Source organism: Herpailurus yagouaroundi, unplaced genomic scaffold, assembly GCF_014898765.1.
Source record: "Herpailurus yagouaroundi ecotype Mexico unplaced genomic scaffold, PumYag 162, whole genome shotgun sequence".
NCBI lineage: Eukaryota > Metazoa > Chordata > Mammalia > Carnivora > Felidae > Herpailurus > Herpailurus yagouaroundi.
The window spans coordinates 43050558-43056377 of NW_024412403.1; the positions used below are offsets into that span (position 1 = coordinate 43050558).

At 39.6% G+C, this 5820-nt stretch overlaps 1 pseudogene; it reads left to right on the forward strand.

The window, feature by feature from the left end:
* Window positions 1-5234: 5234 nt before the first annotated feature.
* Window positions 5235-5560, forward strand: LOC121036492 (60S ribosomal protein L30-like; annotated as a pseudogene).
* Window positions 5561-5820: the final 260 nt, after the last annotated feature.

Here is a 5820-nt window from a genome sequence, read left to right on the forward strand (position 1 = left end):
CTGTGGAATGCATAGAAGAAATTCAATATAGAGAATGACAATGGAAACACAGGCAAGGAGAAATGCAATCACCCAAGTGAGAGAGGAAGTGAGCAGAGGGCAGAAGTACTGTAAGTGGTAAGTGAGAAGAGATAACAAATCCCAAAAATATTTCAGTGGTAGAATTGACAAGATGTGGTAACCGAATGAATACATACGAAGGAAGCGAGGAAAGAAAGAAGCATGAGGTCACAGATGAAAGGTTCGCAGAGAAAGCGCCCAAGTGAATGATGATCATTTTATTTAAGATAAAGAACACAACAGGAAAAACAGACTTGCAGGAATTAATAAAAGTGCAATTTCGGGCTCTGTTAATTTTGAAATGCCAGGGATGTGTTGGGGATGTTCTAAAGATACAGAACAAAAGCTCAATAGAAGTCAGGCCAGAGATACATCTTTGGAAGTCATTTCCAAAGAGTTTGAGCTCTCAAAACGGAATATGCACAAAAAGGGTCTATATACTTAGCAGCACAGTAAGTTTACACTAAGTCATAGGAGACTACAGGGTGTTCTCCTAGGACAAGTGATCTCAAGCATTGGCAATGGGAAAACAAATTTTTTTTTAATTTTTTTTTTCAACGTTTATTTATTTTTGGGACAGAGAGAGACAGAGCATGAACAGGGGAGGGGCAGAGAGAGAGGGAGACACAGAATCGGAAACAGGCTCCAGGCTCTGAGCCATCAGCCCAGAGCCCGACGCGGGGCTCCAACTCCCGGACCGCGAGATCGTGACCTGGCTGAAGTCGGACGCTTAACCGACTGCGCCACCCAGGCGCCTCAGCAAATTTTAAAACTAAGCTCATGGCGCGTAGCTCTTGCTGAAAGAATTCAGTTTCCAGGAAAACGTTAAGAAAATGATTCTCAGAATGTGTCGATGCAGAACATCCTTAGAGGACAGGCCGAGGCAAATGGAAAGGTATCGCTTGATGGGTAACTGCGAATACGGATGAACAAGAATGGCTAATGTCGCTTTGAAGTTACTTTTTAAATAACTGTCATCAGGTACATCAAAACTCTACTGAGTGCTGCACCTTTGAATTCATTGTGTCAGCTGTATTTGGAAAACTGCGGAGAAAGAAGTTTATCTTCTACACTTGGGGTGATGGTGTTCTGACGGGGATGGATGGTACTAGAAGGATAGTGAAATAGTATATAAAATGAACTACATCAGAAACAGCAGGAACTGAAAGTCAGAAGTGACTGAGGAAAGCTTAAATGCCTCTCGCTGCCACACAGAGTCACCAAATCCCCAGAGAGTTGGAGGGGGACCCACAGTACATGGTACGAGGTTTAAGCAAACACAATAATCATTCCCAAGGACAGACTACCTCACCTGACATTTTAGTTACAAGTTTTATAAATTAAAGAACAATAAATATAATATCAAGTGGAATATAAAATCCACCTGAATTAAGATACAACTCAGACCTTCGAAGTAGTTTTGTGCTTAGGGTGAACAATTTCATGTTATGCTTCCAAACCTTCACAAGACAAAAGTTCATTCTCATTTGCTGTTGGAGCTGTTTTTTCAGTTTGCACAACAACTAAAACAGAAGACAGGAGATGGAATGAGAGATTGTGAAGTCAACCATGGAAGTGTATAAAGTGAATAGAAAGCCAAATATGAAGTTTTAAAAAATTCAATTTAAAGGATGGCTTTCCCAGAGTTGGTCCCGCACCCAATGTTTTCTTTCTTTATTTTCCCAGAGGGGATGGAAAAAGAATCCTGAAAGAGACATAGCACAAAAACCAAAGACCAGCAGTATTTCAGATCAAATAGTAGGCCCTGGTCAACAGGGTCAAATGTGGTTAAAAGGTCTTTGAAAATTATAATTAAGATCTTCAGTTTGGTAAATGAGAGGTGACTTTTACAAAAACAGTTTTAGTGGAATCTGGGGCATGGGTTAAGTTGTAAATAGATGACTTTTTAAAATGAGCAAAAGAATACGATGGCTCTCTTGAGAAGTTTAGAAAAGCAGGCGGTAGTCAAGAGATAAGAATGGACTAAAGCCTTTCACAGAGTGGAGAAATCATGGACCAGGGAAACAGGTAGAAAGAAGAAAGAATTGATTAAGAATGTAAGGAAAGGGAGCCTGGGTGGCTCAGTTGGTTAAGTGCCTGATTTCACCTCAGGTCATGATCTCACGGGTGTGAGTTGGAGCCCCGCGGGGGGCTCTGTGCTGTCAGCATGGAGCCCGCTTCAGATCCTCTGTCTCCTTTCTTGGCCCTTTCCCTGCTTGCACACATACTCTCCCGCTCATCTCTCTCTCTCCCTTTCTCCCTGTCTCTCTCAAATAAATAAACATTAAAAAAAATGCAAAGGAAAGAGGGTATTTGGGGGTACAGGGTACCAACAAAGTGGAGGCAATATGACAGAGGCACCGCTGAGAGAAGAAGGGGTAGAAGAGGTGAAAAGCTAGGAAGTCTGTGAGGCTTCTGCCTTCTCAGAGGATTTAGACACTGGTGAGAGCTGAAGGCACAGGGTTGAGCTCAGTCATGAAGAGATAACAAAAGTTTGTTAAATATGGTCAACTCGAGAGAAGTAAAAGAATTAGTGAGTACATTGTAAATGCACTCGACGCCATCAAATGACTTTAAAATGGCTAATTTTATGTTATGTGAGTTTTACTTCAATTAAAAAACCAAAAAACAAAAAACAAAAAAACTGGTGAGCAAAAGCGAGAGCCTGAAAAGCACCCAGTCAAGGTTAGTGCAAAACAATAGGAAGGGAGAGATACAGGTTTTGCTCAAAGACCATGACATGTTCTGCCAAATACGTTACAGTTCTGGTTTGACTTTACTGACCTGAAACAAAGTTAAGACTGAAATATGAGTCTATCTTCAAAGGCAGACAGAGAGAAAAAGCAAAAATATTATATGTACAAAAGGAAAAAAAAATGTAGTCAGATATTGGGCTTTTAAATCAGGAGGGGGAAAAACAGGTCTGTTAAATGTAAATAATGGGAGATTTTTCCCTTTGTGATGGAGTAGAGTTCATTTGAATTATTCCCAAGGATGTCAAGGTCATGATGAAACACTCCTTTTGTAAGAGTATTTGAAAAATAATGACATGACCAGGTTGATATGAAAGTTGAGGATTTCCTTCGAGACAGTTCTGGCAAGATTTGTGGGTGTGGGCTGTTCTACAGTAATATGAGTCATCTGTTTTGCCTGGGACATGAAATTCCAAGAATGAGGAGGAAAATAGGATGCATCTTTGCATGTCAATATCTTCCCTACACGATAATCTCTCTTTAGAGTGCAATGCCTTTTGCCCTAAATCATCTGGTTGTGGACTTGCATAGAAATGGCTTGTTCTTGCCTCCTTTTAGAGACAACAGAAACACAGAAGCCTTCAATGTTTTCCTTTATATCCTGCAAATGTTCTGCCATAAACATTCAGCTCCAAAAAACTTCATTATTGTGATATTCTCTTTTAGGTGAGATAGTAGGTGAAGCATAACATACTTCCTCTCTGTGTGCTAAAAAAGCGCTTACAGAAACTCACGTGCCTCATTCTTTTCCACCTTCTTGCTTGTTCTTCCTTTGACCTTCACTAGTGCCTCGCGATTTTAATGAGCCTCGATTTTTGAAGTATCCATGAAGTCACTGGTATTTTAGGAGGCAGACAGATTGTCCAGAAGCATCTGTGGATTCAAAAAGAATAACAGGTATTTTCCCCATATGAGAATATTTGCAAATTTGTTGCAAGTTGGAGAGGAAGTAAAGCAAATACTTATAAGCAAAAGTATTTAACAAATATGTATTACTTAACAAATGCCAGTCACTAGCGTAGAGATAATGCCCAACTTTCATAAAAATTGCAGTCCCTGGGAGGGCACATTGTAAATAATCAGTGTATATGAAACTGTCTAAGTGGGATCAGGTGCTACAAGGGAAAATGGATGGATTAATTTGAAAAAGTCTGGATTAAAGTAGGGAGGGCTCTGTTAGTGGATGAAGACAAGGGGATTAAGCGGTAGATTAGTAGTACCTGTGAAAAGCCACAGAGTAACTGACCTAATGAGGTAGAGATAATAGCTGGGGAAGTACTGTGATAGGAGGAGAAAAGATTATGAAGGACCTTGGAAACTCTGCAGGGAACTTACACATAAAACAAAGCAATTAGTGACCAAGGAAGTAGCCTGTTTTTAAAATAAACTTAAGCAGACTCATCACTTTTGTCTACAATGAGGATTTACTCTTAGTCTTTTCACTGGAGAATTTTGCAGGTGAGGGAAAAGGTAGGAGTCAGAGAAAGCACCTGGGGACGTGTGGTAACTTGTCATTTTGTCTCTAGTTGCCTTCGGTTTTACTTACGAACTTAACTGAAAGCATAAATGGAGAGAAACTTCATGCAAAAGGCTTCTTTAACACCTGAGTAATTAATGGGGTGCCTGGGTGGCTCAGTCAGTTAAGCGTTTGACTCTTGATTTCAGCTCAGGTCAGGATGTCCTAACTCGCCAGATAGAGCCCCACGTCGGGCTCCATGCTGACAGTGCACAGCCTGCTTGGGAGTCTCTCTTTCCCTCTCTCTCTGCCCCTCCCCTGCTTGCTCACTCTCTCTCTCTTTCTCTCAAAATACATAAATAAACTTAAAAAAATAAAAATAAAAATAATAAAATAAAATTTAAGTTATTAAGAGCAAAAATGAAAGTCATCTGATCATAGTGTTAAATTTGGATAACTCATAATAAATATTGAGCTGCTTTTCTCTGCCCTTAGATACACTTTATAAACAGTACATTTTATTATGCAATTAATGGAGCTAAATATTTTTTCAACGTACGTTATTACTGAGTAGTCGCATAAATGTAGAGTAATAGAGAATCCTAAGAATAACTTCGAAATATACGTTATTTTCCTGACTTTACCTCACCATGGTCACGAGACCACTTTTTTGGATCTAACAGCCTGACGCTTTCTAGTTTCTGGCCAGGCAAATTAAACGTGAGTAATAATAACACAGATAAAAAGCTACTTTCAGAAACACAGTTTTGTTCATTACAACTGACATTTTTCATACCAATTATTTGAATTATTTAGCATTTCCCATTCTGCCCACCCCCAGAAGGGTCTTGTATTTAATTTTAACAAAAGAGATCTTATCCTTTCTCACTCCCATCCATCTTGGCAACTGCTCTTGCTTGGGACCATCCCGCGCCTAAGGCAGGAAGAGGGTGGCCACAAAGACGATGAAAAAGTCACTGGAGTGAATCAACTCTAGGCTCCAACTCACTGTGAAAAGTGGAACGTACGCACTGGGGTATAAGCAGACTGGAAATGATCACACATGGCAAGCAAAACTAGTCATCCTCCCCAACAACTGCCTGCCTTGAGGAAATCCGAAACGGGATACTGTGCCATGTTGGCCAAAATGGGCGTCCGTCACTACAGTGGCAATACTATTGAACGGGGTGCAGCGTGTGGGAAATATTGCATAGTGTTGCACGGCGGCCGTCATGATCCAGGTGATTCTGATATCATTAGAAGCATGCGACAACACACCGGTGAAAAGTAAACCGTGCAGAAGTTTTCCTTAATAAAACCCGCTGGAGTGCGTTAAAAAAATAATAAATAAATAAATAAATTTTTTAATTAATTAATTAAATAAAAGCGATCTTAAAAATTAAAAAAACAAAATAAACTAAAAGTTCAATTGAATTGGATTTAAAATTAAAGTCAGAAAATAGAACAAAGCATTAAATAGTAATTGCCTATATAATTGACCAGATCGTGGAAGATAATTTTTATTTGAATGAATCTATGGTCTACAAATGA